Source organism: Bos mutus, chromosome 29 (assembly GCF_027580195.1).
Source record: "Bos mutus isolate GX-2022 chromosome 29, NWIPB_WYAK_1.1, whole genome shotgun sequence".
NCBI lineage: Eukaryota > Metazoa > Chordata > Mammalia > Artiodactyla > Bovidae > Bos > Bos mutus.
The window spans coordinates 16,918,168-16,935,445 of record NC_091645.1 but is presented as its reverse complement, the minus strand read 5'-3'; the positions used below and the strand labels follow the sequence as shown (position 1 = coordinate 16,935,445).

Below are 17,278 nucleotides of genomic sequence, written 5' to 3'. Positions count from 1 at the left end.
GTAGGGGGACAAGAACACAGAAGACAACGCAAGTCACTTTACTCAACGACAGGGCTTAAAGAAGTACATGGCACCAGGGTCCACCCTCAAGAAAGAACCTTCCATTTGCATCAGTGATTTAGAGAACACCACCACCATCTCTGTTGAAATAGAAGTGACTGTTTTCCTTTTGTGCCCAAATTCAGTAAAAACAAACAAAACAAAACTGTTTCACAACCACCCAGACCACAGACGTGCACCATGGATACACATGGCCCACAAGTTGCATCATTCTGGCTTTAAGTGGAGAATTCATACCCCACATGAAGCTGTCTCTGTTCTTCAGATTAGATCCCAAGGTCTCCTTCCAACCATGTAGAATGCAGCCATTACTTCTTCCTATTGAACCTGGCACCTAGAATACTTAGAGGGATCCCAATTTAGCTTTACACTGGCCAGATCGCATGGAAGCACTATGATCAGTTTCGGCGGTGTGAAGGGTCTTGAAATACAATGGTACCAGGATTTAGCAAGGTTCTGACCAGAATCTTGACTGTTGTCTTCTGAGCTACAAGGAGCTGATGCACAGCAGAACGATTTGATGTGTTCTGGGTGATCCCACATACTAAAGCTCAACTAGGGTCAGCAGGGGCATGCCACAGAAAAGTAGATGTTTTTTACACTGTAAATAAGAACTTTCTAAAAGAGTGGTCCAAAGCAGGTCCTTTGGAAACTGCAGAACTACTCAGCATCAGAGATACTAAAGAGGATTTAGCCTAGAGCAGAGTTAGCAAACTTTCTCTGTAAAGAGCAGAGAGTAAGTATTTTAAGCCTCACAGATCAGACATTCTCTTACAACTACTCAGGTCTATAGGGGCATGGAAGAAGTCATAGACAATTTGTAAGCAAACAAGAGTGGCTATGTTCCAATAAAACAATTTAGAAAAAGAGCTGGTGGGCAAGATTCACTCGCTGTCCCCTGACCCAGACTAGAAGGAGGGAGGGAGATTCAAGCAGTAGATCAGTAAACAGAAAGGGACTAAGGTCTCTTCCCACCTGGAGAGCTTTATACATTTTTAACCAAGAAAATCTGACATGGTAACACCTCATTTAATCAGATTATTCAGATTCTTGGAACGGAGGGATATGTTCTTCCCTCAAACCAAGTATTAACTAGAACTCCCTTAGTTTCAGCCTTGACAGTTGAAAATATTTCTGAAACTCTAGAATTGTCTGCTTTGCCTTAGGTATTTTACCCAAGATAACAGAACTTTGATGACTAAGGACTTCTCAGAGCCTCAAACCATCTTTCCAGATACCAAATCTTACATGTCTTGTGGCTAAAGTTGTAGAAGGGTCAAGGCATTTCTTGGAAGAGGGTTTTGTGTAACTCCTGGAAATGGGCGTGTCCTTTCAACTTCCCTCTTTCTGATGAGGGTAAAGTCAAAAACTGCCAACAAACCAGGAGAACCCTGTTAAGTGAGAATTATAGTTAATTAATTAGAATCTAACTGAGGTTACTGGCTGATGTCAATAAAATGAACTTACTAGTCAGGGACATTGAAAAATAATACATCTTCAAAAAGCTCTTTGCTTTAAACACATTAAAAAAAAAAAAAAAACAACCCCACCTATAACACATGCACACAGTCATACTCACACTTACCTCTCCCCTGGTGAAAACTCCCAAGTGGTGATATGATTTGAGTGCCAGCTCAAACGTCACAAAGAGAGAAGAATTTGATCTGACCTGTGAGTACATGATACACAACTATATCCCAACACACAGCAGATCACACTTATGCCCCATAACAGTTAAGAGCAAACAGTAAGAGTCCAGCGGGTTCCCTAACAGTCACACATTTCTAGAGGAACACTTCCTGAGAAAGAAGCTTCATGCTATCCTTCCTCTAGGTATCCTTCAGCTACTTTGGACCATGGTGACTTTACACTCGGAAGGGGAAAAAAGGCACTTGCCTGAGCTCCTGCTACATTCCAGGTGCTTTCTATCTATTATCACATTTAATCCTCAAGCGTGTGCTACAAGGCAAATCCTTTTTTACAGGTGAGGAAAAAGAACTTCATCGAATTTAAACCATTTGCAGAGATAACAGCCCCAATCTTCTGGTTCAGTGAGTCAGGACTTAGGTCCAGAAAGAGAAGAAGAAGCTAATGCAGATGAAGTGCTGACTACATTTTGAGAAACACTGGCCACAGAGTTTATGAAAGGTTAAGTTCACAGTCAGTAGGTGATGGCTATAGAGGGATTAGAAAGAATCTAGCTCTCAGCTCTTAGTCCAAAGTTATTTCCAGTCCTCAAATCCAAATGCCTGAGATCACAGTTATATGCTCCCGACTCGGACAGAGGAGCCTGGTGGCTGCCGTCTATGGGGCTGCACAGAGTCAGACACGACTGAAGCGACTTAGCAGCAGCAGCAGCAGCATTCATCTGAGTAACAATGTTTCTGACTCTAATGAACCTTCTTTGCTTCTTTGGCACAGAATGAACTTTACCTTACCGTAAGATGGGTCCATTCCGAGGTCAGGGGCTTTTTTATCTCCAAAATTTAGCACAGTGCTTGATAGATGTTATCCACTATATAACTCTCCAATGAAAGATACACCAAAGGAAAAAAAAAAGGGAAAGTGTCTATTTGCCCCCTCTTTTGGTGAAAACAAACAAAACCTCTCAGTTCTATGGTATGCTCTAGGATTCTAACCTAGAGAAGGAAATGGCAACCTACTCCAGTATTCTTGCCTGGAGAATCCTGTGGACAGAAGAGCCATAAAGATCTGACATTAAGATTCAGCTCTAGGGCTTTTGTTTGTGTTATTCAGAGTGAGAAGGTTGGGATGACAGGAGCCTGAAGTTGCAGTGACCACCCTTTGGAGTCTAAGAACAACCAAGACACAGAGAGCAGAGTGAAATGGACCTGCGTTAAATGTGAGTCCTAAATCAAGATGATTCGGAAGCCAGGTTTCCCTTCTTGGCTTAGGTGTCTCCACAAACTCTCTTTTCACTTCAGGCAATTTAGGGCACTAGCTAATCAACACAGGTTTTAAGTATGTGAACTATTCTGGGACCCAGGACCAGTTTGTTATCAAAATGACAACTCAGGGGTCCTTTCCACATGCTCTTGTCAAATTCATTATTCAATCTATTTTCTACTTCCTTCGCTTTCAATTTCTTTTCCACTAGTATTTACTCCCCTTTTCCTTCCAATCATTCAATCAGCATTCATTAAATGTTGATAAATGTTAGTGCTTACTAGCGCCAGCTAGCTCCTTTAAGGTCTCATGACCTGTGGAAAGGACAGGCAGGTACAGTGCACGGGGCACTCAGAGGCTGAGGTCAGGGCTCCGACAGAGGCATGAACAGAGCGCTCTCTGCGTGGAGGGGTCACGGAATGTTGCAGGGCACAGGTGACACTTGGATTGGGTTTCAAAGGATGAGAGGAGTTTTGCTAACTCTCTCCAGTAAGAAAAAATACTGGAGGAGGAACTTTCCAGGGAAAGAGAATACTACAAGTACAGTTAACTTTCATTATTCACCATAGTTATGGTCTATAAAGTCACCACAGACACTGAATTAGCAAATACTGAATCATTTCTCCTCGAGGAAATTCAACGGTTAGGTTCCTGCAAGCCTCTGGTCACATTATCTTTACATAATCCATACATAATCTTGTTTTATGTTTGTTTCTGTATAAAGACACCTTATTTAACATATACCGCTCATTCGTTAGTATTGAACTCATGGCTAACAGGGCTCCAGCTCAAGTCTGATGAGTATCTAATATGTGTTTTCTCCATAAGGCACATGATGATCTTCTTGTGCTTAGGACTCTGGAGAATAGTTCAGCACTCTGTTTGGGAGGCATTTTATTTTGGTTTAATTAATCAATTTTTTTTTTTTTTTTTTTGCTAAGTAGCTCCCATTTCTTTTTTAACATTTGAGTATAGTTGCTTCACAATGTTTTGTTAGCTTCTGCTGTAAAGCTAAGTGAATCAGTCACACACATATATATATATATATTCCATTTTCCTTGGATTTCCTTCCCATTTAGGTCACCACGGAGCACTGAGTAGAGTTCTCTATGCTATATGGTAGGTTCTCATTAGTTATCTATTTTATTCATAGTAGTGTGCATACATATAGTGTGTATCCATAGTGTATACATAGTACGTGTGTGTGTAAGCCACTCCCAGTCTTGAGAGGGCATTTTAAATAGTAAAATCATCAAACAAAATAGTGAATAAAAATGGCATTAAGAGGAAAAGGCATTAAAGTTATGTCTTTGAAGCTGAAGGATGAAGGATAAAAAATAGCATGGAAAGGTGACCACTGAAAGGAAGGCTAGAAGAGTGATTTGTGGCTGCTTTAAGTAGGGTTTCACATGCTGGGTTTTACATATTTCCTGTAGGCCAATCATTTTCAATGTAAAATTTGATACAAAATTAAAAATTTGAGGGGCCTCCCCAGGTCCAGGGGTCGGGACTCCGCCTTCCAGTGCAGGGGTGCAGGTTCGATCCCTGGCTGGGGAACTAAGACCCCAAGTGCCTCCCAGCCAAAAAACCAAAACATAAAACAGAAGAAATACTGTAACAAATTCAAAAAAGATTTTTTAAATGGTCCATATCAAAAAAAAAAGAACCTTAAAAAAATTGAGAATTCCCCCATAGAATAATAATATACATTTTGTGTGCATACTCAGTCACGTCCAACTCTTTGCAACCCTATGGACTCTAGTTTGCTAGGCTCTTCTGTCCATAGAATTTTCCAGGGAAGATTGGAGTGGGTTGCCATTTCCTACTCCAGGGGATCTTCCCAACCCAGTGACCGAACCCACATCTCTTGCGTCTCCTGCATTGGCAGGTGGATTCTTTACTACTAAGCCACAGAGAAACCCCAATATACACTTTAGTATTTATTAATAAAAGCCACTAGGAATTCATTAACTCAATTATTTTACTAACCATGGTATCTACATATTTTTTAAAAATACAAACATGCAAAACATTTATTCATTGCATAAGTAATGCATGGTGCCAGAGAATGTGTGTGTTTTCAAGGATCCAGTCCATCGTGCTGGAATCACTGTCGTGTACCTAACGGAGCAGCCCAGGCAGAGGGAACAACATGTGCAAAAGCCCTGAGGAGAAAGGAAAGCTGGCTCATGGGAGGACCTGGCCGTAGGCCACGGAGCAGAGAGACGGCAGTGGAGACCATCAGAAGGAAGGCGCACGGGCAGAGCATGATGAAGCTCTGGAGGTCACTTTATGAAGTGCAGCTATTATCTTAAATAGAACAAGACTGGAACTTTTCCTGGTGGTCTGGCCAAGACTCTGTGCTCCCAATGCAGGGGGCCTGGGTTTGATCCCTGGTCAGGGAACTAGATCCCACGTGCTGCGGCTAGGAGTTCACATGCTGCAAGTAAAGATCCATGTGCCACAACTAAGACCCCAGCCAAGACCCAGTGCAGTCAAATAAATAAATATATAAAGAAAAAAAAAAAACGACTTAAAAACAATACAGCAAGATCCCTCAATAGGGGTATATTAAGTAAACTTAATTAAGTAAACATTAGAATTGAAGAATCAAGAACAATGTGGTATGATCCGACTTATAGCAAAAACCCTGTATGTTTATGGATTCATATATGTGCACACCACCACATATATGTGTGTACATATGGTTTACATATATAGTATATACCTGCACACTCACAGTGTCTTACAAATGCTCAGAAAAGCATTCCAAACTGTTACCAATGGGTTCTTGGGGAGGAGAATGGGTAATAAAGAGACTAAGGGAACTTTCACACCCTAATCCATATACTTCTGTATTTTTAAATAAACAGACATGAGACCACTGGGTGGATTTTCATTTTTTTTGTATTTTACATTTCTTAAAGATCATTCTGGCTTGTAGCAAGTGAAGGGCAGGGTGGAAAGAGCATGAGCAGGGAGCTCAGACAGACAACTGGCGTCCGGATCAGGACAGTGGCAAAGGATATATACTTTCAGGATATATTTCAGAAGCTGCAATGGCTGACTCTGGTGATGGACTGAATATGGGGGATATGGGAGAAGGAAGAACAAAGCAAGTCTCTAAGACTTCCAGCTTGAGCAAGCAGGTTTTCTGTTATGACTTATGGGGGAGAAGGGAGCCACAGCCAAGATTCTCTGCCCTCTCACAGTGCATTCTAACAAAGGAGTAAAATGAATTTGACATGTGTGAGAGGGAGAGGGTCACAATCTGGGAAACCAAAGAGCCTTGTACCAGTGATTACATTGACTGAATTCTATGAGATTGATTCCCCAAAGACCAGGTCAGTCTTTTTGCAGAGGACTCAGGGAATCCATTAGTGAAATTACCTCTCCCATTGAGAAAACGGCAAATGAATCATTGCCAACCCTTTGCGTTTTGGAGGAACAAAGGTCATTTCATTGAAGGGTTTCCCTTTCATGTCCTTCAATGTTCTGACCTGAGTTGTATTCAATGCTTTGAATTAAGCGAAAGTTGCCAGGGCAAACGAGGGCAAAGACGGGGAAAGGGTAGACAAATAAGGCCCACAAATATAATTAAACTGTTTCCTTTCCTCTAGGACAAAGGCTTCTCTCATGCATCTCCCCTACTCCAAGTAAGAGAGAGAAGACAGCTTCACAGGTTTCTGCTTCCCTAAAGACCTGGTTTCGCGCTTTCTTAAGCAACAGTGGTATTTAAAACTCCGTGTGTCAGGATCACTGAGACACCTGTTCATAGGTAGATGTTCCCAGGTCCTAGTTTCAACAGAGATTCAGACTCGGTAGGTCTAGAGTGCGGTCCAGGGACACAAACTCCACACGACTGGCCCAAGGAGCCCAGTGTGAGAAGCACTGCACTACACTGCTCACGACAGTTGATTAAATGTCGTCATAATTTAGTGAGCTGCTCTGCAGAAAGAAGCGGATCATGCAGCTCTGGGTTATACTTTTAACTCTGTCTCTGGTCAGTTGGCTGGGCATGGAGAGAACACTTCTATGCTCTGAGTCATGGTTTTCCCATTAATAAAGCACAAGCGTGACTTTCTGGATCTCAACTTCCCTCTAGTCTCTGACATTTTAGGACCCCAGGAAAAGAGAAAGGGTTGGAAACGTCAAGTAGGGCTTCCTACTTGTACCAGAGTGACTCTCCCTGAGGTATTTGGACTGTGGATATACAAGAATAAGAGCGTAAGATCCAGTGCTTTCTGGAACTGGCTGGTTATAAGCAAATATGGAAAAGCTACTCTTAAGGTACAAGATGAACCAGGCGTGGGGCCCTTCTGGAGCCTGGCTTCTGTTTCCTAATCACAGCACTCAGTATAAAAGCAGGGAAGTAATTCAAAGGATGGAAGGAGAGACTGAACCCAATTTCAAAGATTAACCCAGGTGTTCAAGTAAATGCCCTGTCTGCCCCCTGGGAGCCCTCATTTACATCAGTCCAGCTGCCTGAACTATGTATATCTGAAAATACATTCCCACACAGAGACTCCTCTATGGCTTCCATGTGATTTATTGGAAAGGCTTTCGTTTAATTTATAAGTCAGTATACACCATTAGAAGAATGACCTCTGGAGCTAACATTTCTTTTTGTTTCCCCCCTTGTTTTAAATCGATAGTACAGAGGTATATAATTTATATGCAATAAAATTCACCAATTTTAAGAGTTCAGGCCGATGGGTTGTGATGAATGTAAACACCACATAACTACCATCACAAGAGAGAACACTTCCATCATCCCAAGGATCTGTCTTCTCTAGAGCATCACAGTAACGGGAACATACAGTAAATATTCTTTTGTGCCTGTCTTCTTATGCACAACATAAAGTTTTATGACTCATCTAGACTGTTTCATGAATCAGTAATTGCTGATTTTAACTGCTGATAGTATCACATCTTAAGGAGTTACCATATTTGTTATCCATTCACCTGTTAATGGACAGTTACATTCCAGTTTGGGGCCACCGTGAATAAAGCAGCCAGGAATAATCACGTGTAAGCCTTTTTGTGAAAATGTCAATTCTCTTAGGTAAATACCTATAAGTGGAATGGCTGGGTCACATGGTAAGTATACACTTGATTTTATAAGAAAATGCCAAACCGTCTTACAAAGTGGTTGTCCATTTTTCAGTTCACACTAGCAATCTGTGAGCATTCTAGTTTTCCACAACACTTCAGAGCCAATCTAGTGGGTAGGTAGTGGTATCTTGTTGTGGTTTTAATTTGCATTTCCCTGACGACTAATGATGCTGAGCATTTTCCATGTGCTTATTGGTTGTTTTGGGGAAGGAAATGGCAACCCACTCCAGTATTCTTGCCTGGAAAATCCCTTGGACTGGTAGGCTACAGTCCATGGAGTCGCAAAGAGTCGAACACAACTGAGCAATCTCACTTATTGGTTGTTTATCTTCTTTTGTGATGTCTGTTCAAATCTTTGGCCCATTTTTAAATTCACTTTTTATTACTGAGTTTTAAGAGTTCTTTACATATATTTTGGTTATGGTCCTTTGTCAGATATATGTATTGAGAATATTTTCTCCCAGTTTATGACTTGATTTTTATTTTTTATTTTTAAATAGTGTCATTTAAAGAGTGAATGTCCTTAATTTTGTCCAATTTATCATTTTTTAAGTAGCTGAGGCTTTTTTGTGTCTTGTATTTCTTACCTAAGAAAGTCCTAACTCAAAGTCAGAAAGATTTTCTGCTTTGTTTTCTTGTAGAAGTTTTATAATTTTCGTTTTTATGTTTAGGTCTATGATCCATTTTGGGTCAGAGTGAGGTAAGGGTCATGGTCCATGTCTTTCCACATGAATATATAGCTGTTCGAGCAGTGTTTGCTGAGAAGAAATATCCTTTCTTTATCAAGTTGCCTGAAGTATAAACGACACAAAATTTAAAATCTTTAAATTATACTTTATATATGTGAAAGTGAAAGTCACGCAGTCAAGTCTGACTCTCTGAGACCCTGTGAACTGCAGCCTGTCAGGCTCCTTTGTCCATGAGGATTCTCTGGGCCAGAATACTGTGTGGATAGCCATTCCCTCCTCCAGGAGGGATCAAACCCAGGTTCCATCGAACCCAACCCAGGGATCAAACCCAGGTCTCCCGCATTGCGGGCAGATTCTTTACCATCTGAGCCACCAGGGAAGCCCTTGATATATGTGGGGACCTGATAAATATATACATCCTATCTCTTAATTTGCAAAAATTTCCTAGAAGTTGTCTACAACAACTTATCTTTAAGATGTGAGACTGTTATCAGATGGGAGAGATGGAGTTGAATGAATCCTGAGTGTTGTACAGAGCATTTCACAGGGAAGGGGCAGTGACACACTGGGGCTCTGGTGCCCTGAAGCTTTATTACTTTACAAGCTACTGTTGGTCACTTAGCTGATTCAGAGCTGTCTCTAGGTGTGGAAGTGTGTATTGACCACTTCAGAAAATAGAAGAACCAGGATCTTTTCATCTTAAGAGGTAGAAACCACTTATTCCATTTATTTCTAGGTATCCTCTCTTCCTGCCTCTGCGTGAACAATGCAGCTGAATAAATATCAGAGTGGAAAATTCAGCTCTCAGATAATTTTCCATCTTGAGGCAACCCGACTCTGTGATATAGGGTCCTCTGGGGCCCTAGACTCTCCCAGAGTCTCAATCTCTTCCATGACTTCAGGACAAAAGTTTTCAGGTTCCTCAAGCATGTCCCAGACTCAACCCTGGTTCCTTTCTAAATAAAGCTCTGTGATTGAAACCAACCATTTCTGACCTTAACCCTTTTCTGAGAAAATAATGTTCCACTGTAGCAGTTAAAAATACAGAAGTCCAGCAGTTTAATATCTAGACTGCATATTTCTACATTAAAAACCTTATACCTATTCACCATGCCTGACCTCTACAGAAATTTGGCACTTTATTTTTGTTAGAACCTTCAACTTCTACTGTATCCTAAACTCAAATGAGCTTTCCATAAACCTGGATATAACATGAGTCATTAATCTTAATAAATCAATCCCAACCAAATAAAAACCTATACACTTTCTAAAATATCAACCCAGAGTGAAATTAGACCAGAAAATTTCTCTAAAAGGATTATGAGTAAGCAGTCTTTATTTATAATAGCTCCAAGTTTCATCACGAACATTATTACTTCAGATGCAGAAGTATTTTGTAAGCTTCTTGAAGGTAGAGAAAAGATGCATGGTACAGTGGAAACTAAACAGGATTTAGAATCCGAAGATGTAGGTTCAAATTCCTGGAATCACTTACTAGTCATGTGACCCCAATGAGTCACCTAGCCTCTGCGAGCCTTAATTTTCCCACCTGTAAAACAGAACGAAAGCCACCTACTTAACATGGTTATGGAGAGAAAAAATAAGGCAAGGTTTATGTTTTTAAATGCTATGTACAAATATAAACCTTATCTTCTAATTGTTTGGAACATGAGCTTATTATCCCTGCATTTGGCCATAATTCAATGCAAGAGACCATAGTAAGTCAAAAAGGATCTCCTGATGTCTATGTAGGAGACATAAGTGGCCACTGAAATCACACACTCTTAAGAAAAGTCAGGTACGGCACCCATATATAAACTCCTAACTTTGAAATGTTAACTTTCCAACCCGGTCACTAAGGATGCTTAGTGAGCACCACCAACTCTCACGTGCACCTGTAGTCCTGGATGTACAGACTTCACCCTTTTCCATACACGAAGCTGCAGCTGTAACACATGGCACAAGGCTCGAGACAAGTGGTGGTGGAACGCTACACGTCCTAAGCCACGGGCCTTCTCGGCCAACTTAGACTTGTCACTATTAATATCTGGGTTTCTATTAATACTCTCCCTTTCCCTGTGAGCCAATTTAAATCTGTTCTGTAAAGCTATTCTTAAACCACACATTCTGGAGCCTGGGCCTGGTTCCCAACTACAGATCATAACTCTCCATTTTGGCTTTTCTACTTGCAGAAATATTAATAATAGGAATTTTGCCCCAACTGATTCTCAGAGGAGAGGTGGCGCTCTGTTGGAATTTGGGGAGGGACAAGTCTTTGTTATGCAGGACTGTCCCATGGCCCTCACACACACACACATTTCTACATTCCAAAGGGTGTGGTACTGCCACTGGCTGAAACCCACTATAACCTGACATCCACCTGTCTCTGCCACCTTGATCCCTGTTGACTTTAGTCTCTTCTCAAGTAGAACGAAGACTGGGGGTGTTCCCCTCTACATCTTGAGAAAAGGTTCTTAGCTTCTCCAGAGATCCCATCTTTGTGGAGAGACAGATTAAGGTTCTGATACAAGATCTGCTGAGGACTGGGTTGCTGAGACCAACTGAATGTCATTGTTGCTCTACTGAGACAGTTTTAATCAACACAGGTTTTTATTCTCTTCAAGTCACATGAGGGTTGAGGGGCGGGGAGGCTCAGGTAATGGGGTGCATGCTAAGTCACTTCAGTCGTGTCCAACTCTTTGCAACCCCATGGACTGTAGCCCGCCAGGCTCCTCTGTCCATGAGGATTCTCCAGGCAAGAATACTGGAGTGGGTTGCCATACCTTCGTCCAATGGATCTTTCTGACCCAGGGATCAAACCCACATCTCTTATGCCTCCTGCATTGGCAGGCGGGTTCTTTACCATCTAGCACCACCTGGGAAGCTCCCAGGAAATGGGGAGCGACTGCTAATGAGTCAGTGAGCATGGGACCCAGGGAGGTGGTAACCAGACAGAGAATGGTGGGTCCTGAGAGAGGTTCCTACCATAGCTCAATCACAGAAATCAGCTTTGTGCTGTGCTGCAAATGACTAAGAATACTGACTTCCCTCCCAACTCCAGGCTTCGAAACAATTCTTTTTCCATGTCTACAAGGCAGAAGGTTATGCATTAATAAGATGCCCTGAACCCACTGAATGCCACAATCAAATGAATGCCCCTGGTATTTAATGTAAGCTCTGAGCCAGGCTGTCCCGAGGAGGAGGAAGAAATGGAGGAGGAGGAAAAGTGGAAAGGATAGATCATCTCCCTATAGTTCTTTAGTAAGAAAATACAGAAAGGCCAGCCTATGTGGCTGAGGGGAGAGGGAGGGGGTTGAGGCGGCGGGAAGATGCTGCACTCTGGGGTAAACTGCAGTCGATGAGGGATTGTTTCTCAGAAACAAGCCAGAAGTGAGTTCAGGCAAGTGTGGATGCCGATGCTGCTTTGAACACCTCAGAAGGGAGGATGGATTTCTCAGGAGTGAAAAAGATGAGCTCTCTAGGAGTCAAAGAAAAGGATAACAAGTTGAGCACTAGGCCTCCTCCTCCTACCAAACGCAAAGGCTGCTCTGATGAGAAGTCCAAGGATCGCTCTAAAGAAAAAGGGGCCTCCAAAGAGTCAAGCGAGAAGGATGGTGGTGGGGATAAAACTCTCAAGAGCCACAGCGCTGCCAGTGGTAGCGGCAGCACCAGCTCTCCTCCAGCTCCTCTTCGGTACTGAGCCGCCCAGGAAGTTCCAGCACACCCCCCAGCCCCAGCAGCTCTGTGGCACCCCGAGTCGCACTCCTTCCTGGTGTAGACAGGACAACAGGAGGCATTCCTGTTCCAAATTGAAACCACCAAAGAGAGAAGGAAGGGACAGGAAAAGGGAGCCGTTCCCTTATATCCACCAAGGAGCACACTGGGAGGCTGACCAGGAATGTGCCCAAGGATCATGTCGGGCGATCCTCTCCAGCTTTGGGAAAATAAACATGATTGACGTGCCTCCAGAAAGGATGCACCCTCATCTGTCTAAAGGCTATGCCTGTGCGTGGTTTGAGAATCCAGATGAAGCCCAGAAGGCACTAAAGCACAGGGATGGAGGACAAATGTGTGGCTGGGAGGATCACTGTCACCACTGGGCTGGGCCCCTGGCCTCGGCCACCCACCGGGTGATTCAGCCCTTTCAGGAGAATGTCGCCACCGCCTCCCAGGTGGCGCAAGTCACCCTGACGGTGCAGGAGAAGGTCATGGTCCTGGCACATAGGTCCCTGTGTGTGGTGATCCTAGCCCCCACCTAGATGCCACAACACGAGCCACTCCAGCTCCAACTCCGCCCCGACAAGCAGGGCTGCTGAAGCTCTGCCCCTGTGACTCACGTCTCACCCAACTCACTTCTGTCAGTTTTCCAGCCAATGGAGGATCGGTAGGAAAGAAATCCCTCACTTTGGCAGGCTTCAAAGGTGCGGGCAGCAACCAACACGTTTCCCCTGGCGGTGGACTTTCGGCTGCAGAAGGGTTGTTGCTTTGGGGTCTTGCCTATTAAGACACCCCCCAGTTTTCCGGCTGGCCAGCTCCCACACTTCTGGTGCCTGAGACTCAGCTTAGTGGCAAAGCCAGCTGGGATGAGCAGAGGGCTGCAGGTTGTGGTTCAGCCCCAGCCTGGGAGCACGTTTTCCATCCCACAGATGACCTGGGGCCAATCTGGTGGCCTGGTCAGGCCCTAGCCTGCGGGTCTGCAGGGTCCCTCAGGAGAGAGTGTGATTTTACGCAGCTGCCCTTCCCGTTAGCCTGGCCCTGCTCAAGTCCTCTCCTGACCTCTAGGGTCACATACCCACTGTTCAGCTCAGTTCAGTTCAGTCCCTCAGTCGTGTCCGACTCTTTGTGACCCCATGAATCGCAGCCAGGCCTCCCTGTCCATCATCAACTCCCAGAGTTCACCCAGACTCACGTCCATCGAGTCAGTGATGCCATCCAGCCATCTCACCCTCTGTCGTCCCCTTCTACTCCTGCCCCCAATCCCTCCCAGCATCAGTCTCTTGCAGTGAGTCAGCTCTTCGCATAAGGTGGCCAAAGTACTGGAGTTTCAGCTTTAGCATCAGTCCTTCCAAAGAAATCCCAGGGCTGATCTCCTTTAGAATGGACTGGTTGGATCTCCTTGCAGTCCAAGGGACTCTCAAGAGTCTTCTCCAACACCACAGTTCAAAAGCATCAATTCTTTGGCACTCAGCCTTCTTCACAGTCCAACTCTCACATCCATACATGACCACAGGAAAAACCATAGCCTTGACTAGACGGACCTTTGTTGGCAAAGTAATGTCTCTGCTTTTGAATATGCTATCTAGGTTGGACATAACTTTCCTTCCAAGGAGTAAGCATCTTTTAATTTCATGGCTGCAGTCACCATCTGCAGTGATTTTGGAGCCCCAAAAAATAAAGTCTGACACTGTTTCCACTGTTTCCCCATCTATTTCCCATGAAGTGATGGGACCAGATGCCATGATCTTCATTTTCTGAATGTTGAGCTTTAAGCCAACTTTTTCACTCTCCACTTTCACTTTCATCAAGAGGCTTTTGAGTTCCTCTCCACTTTCTGCCAGGTCATCTGCATATCTGAGGTTACTGATATTTCTCCTGGCAATCTTGATTCCAGCTTGTGTTTCTTCCAGTCCAGTGTTTCTCATGATGTACTCTGCATGTAAGTTAAATAAGCAGGGTGACAATATACAGCCTTGACGTACTCCTTTTCCTATTTGGAACCAGTCTGTTGTTCCATGTCCAGTTCTAACTGTTGCTTTCTGACCTGCATACAGATTTCTCAAGAGGCAGGTCAGGTGGTCTGGTATTCCTATCTCTTGAAGAATTTTCCACAGTTTATTGTGATCGACACACTCAAAGGCTTTGGCATAGTCAATAAAGCAGAAATAGATGTTTTTCTGGAACTCTCTTGCTTTCTCCATGATCCTGCGGATGTTGGCAATTTGATCTCTGGTTCCTCTGCCTTTTCTAAAACCAACTTGAACATCTGGAAGTTCATGGTTCACGTATTGCTGAAGCCTGGCTTGGAGAATTTTGAGCATTACTTTACTAGCATGTGAGATGAGTGCAATTGTGTGGTAGTTTGAGCATTCTTTGGCATTGCCTTTCTTTGGGATTGGAATGAAAACTGACCTTTTCCAGTCCTGTGGCCACTGCTGAGTTTTCCAAATTTGCTGGCATATTGAGGGCAGCACTTTCACAGCATCATTTTTCAGGATTTGAAATAGCTCAACTGGAATTCCATCACCTCCACTAGCTTTGTTTGTAGTGATGCTTTCTAAGGCCCACTTGACTTCACATTCCAGGATGTCTGGCTCTAGGTCAGTGATCACACCATTGTGATTATCTGGGTCATGAAGATCTTTTTTGTACAGTTCTTCTGTGTATTCTTGCCACCTTTTCTTGATATCTTCTGCTTCTGTTAGGTCCATACCATTTCTGTCCTTTATCGAGCCCATCTTTGCATGAAATGTTCCCTTGGTATCTCTAATTTTCTTGAAGAGATCTCTAGTCTTTCCCATTCTGTTGTTTTCATCTATTTCTTTGCATTGATTGCTGAGGAAGGCTTTCTTATCTCTTCTTGCTATTCTTTGGAACCTGCATTGAGATGCTTATATCTTTCCTTTTCTCCTTTGCTTTTCGCTTCTCTTCTTTTCACAACTATTTGTAAGGCCTCCTCAGACAGCCATTTTGCTTTTTTGCATTTCTTTTCCATGGGGATGGTCTTGATCCCTGTCTCCTGTACAATGTCACAAACCTCATTCCATAGTTCATTGGGCACTCTATCTATCAGATCTAGGCCCTTAAATCTATTTCTCACTTCCACTGTATAATCATAAGGGATTTGATTTAGGTCATACCAGAATGGTCTAGTGGTTTTCCTTACTTTCTTCAATTTAAGTCTGAATTTGGCAATAAGGAGTTCATGATCTGAGCCACAGTCAGTTCCCGGTCTTGTTTTTGTTGACTGTATAGAGCTTCTCCATCTTTGGTTGCAAAGAATATAATCTATCTGATTTCGGTGTTGACCCTCTGGTGATGTCCATGTGTAGAGTCTTCTCTTGTATTGTTGAAATAGGGTGTTTGCTATGACCAGTGCATTTTCTTGGCAAAACTCTATTAGTCTTTGCCCTGCTTCATTCCATACTCCAAGGCCAAATTTGCCGGTTATTCCAGGTGTTTCTTGACTTCCTACTTTTGCATTCCAGTCCCCTATAATGAAAAGGACATCTTTTTTGGGTGCCCCCAAGTTACATGTGTCTTTTCACATGTACTCATGCGTGTGGCACGCATGCACACATACCCCATGGCTCCCTTTCTCTCTCTGAAAATGGTAAGTGAGTTGACAGCCAGCTCTGCCCCGCTGTCACGGAATCCCCAGTTGTGCTGGTATCCATGGTGGTCTTACAGGTTACCCTGGCAGCTTTTTTGGCTCTTCTTGTAGAGTCAGTACTACAAATTTTCTGTTCTGAGTTTTACAACTTTGTAGCGTTGTAGATAGTGTTGTGTTTGTACTTTATTGTGTAGAATAAAAGGGCTGTGTTTAATAAACCTAGGATTAGAGTGCAAAAAACAAGAAAAGAAAACATGGGAAAGGCAAGAGGGAGACTATTTTCTGCTTTATCTAAGCTGTGGGGTGTTCAGCTTAAGAATAATAACTAAATTCATTTACTCTATGTCAGGCACTGAACTATGCACTTTATTATATATATTTCATCCTTATAACCATCCTATGAGTAGTTACTATTTCTGATCCCATTTAAAAGATGAAGAAACTGGGGTATAAAGCAGCTAAGTAAACTTAAGAATAGATAAAAAGCTATGATGTGTCAAAGCCAGGATTTCTGATTCTGTCTTCTGGGCCCTTCTTGCTAACCAAGGCTTCTTCTCTTAAACTCAGATCTCAGCTAGAGATGCCTGCAACTTTTTTAGATCTGAAGTAGTAAGACTCTCAATGAGGGTGGCAGAAACTGGAACTGAAAATAGGACATTCCATGGTGGTTTAGTCTCTCAGTCACGTCCAACTCTTTGCAACCCCATGGACTGTAGCCTAGCAGACTCCTCTGTCCATGGGGATTCTCCAGGCAAGAATACTAGAGTGGGCTGCCATTTCCTTCTCCAGGGGATCTTTCTGACCCAGGGACAGAACCCGGGTCTCCTGCCATGCAATAATATACTGCTTCGTGTTAAATCTGTCTTGTTTGGCTGTGCTGGCTCTTGCCTGCGTGTGCAGGATCTTCGCTGTGGCACCCGAGCCCTTTAGTTCAGCCTGCAGGATCCTGACTTGCAGCACACGGGCTCTTAATGGTGGCATGCAGGTTCTAGTTCCCTGGCCAGGGATCGAACACCGGCCGGGCTCCCTGCGCTGGGAGCACTGAGTGTTCACCACTGGACCACCAGGAATGTCTCTATGTTGAACCTTATAATTAAAGAAACTTTCAGTGGTGATCTGTCAGAAAAACTGGGTTCAATTCTTAGTCTATCTTTTATTGTGTAATCCCAGCAACGTG

General features: G+C 43.3%; 1 protein-coding gene and 1 pseudogene across 1 annotated transcript in view; one reads left to right on the top strand and one right to left on the bottom strand.

Moving 5' to 3' along the window:
* The window catches only part of GAB2 (GRB2 associated binding protein 2), a 188,259-nt gene that overhangs the window by 81,340 nt on the left and 89,641 nt on the right, over positions 1-17,278 (bottom strand). The window lies entirely within an intron of this gene.
* Positions 11,598-13,013, top strand: LOC102268659 (RNA-binding protein with serine-rich domain 1-like; annotated as a pseudogene).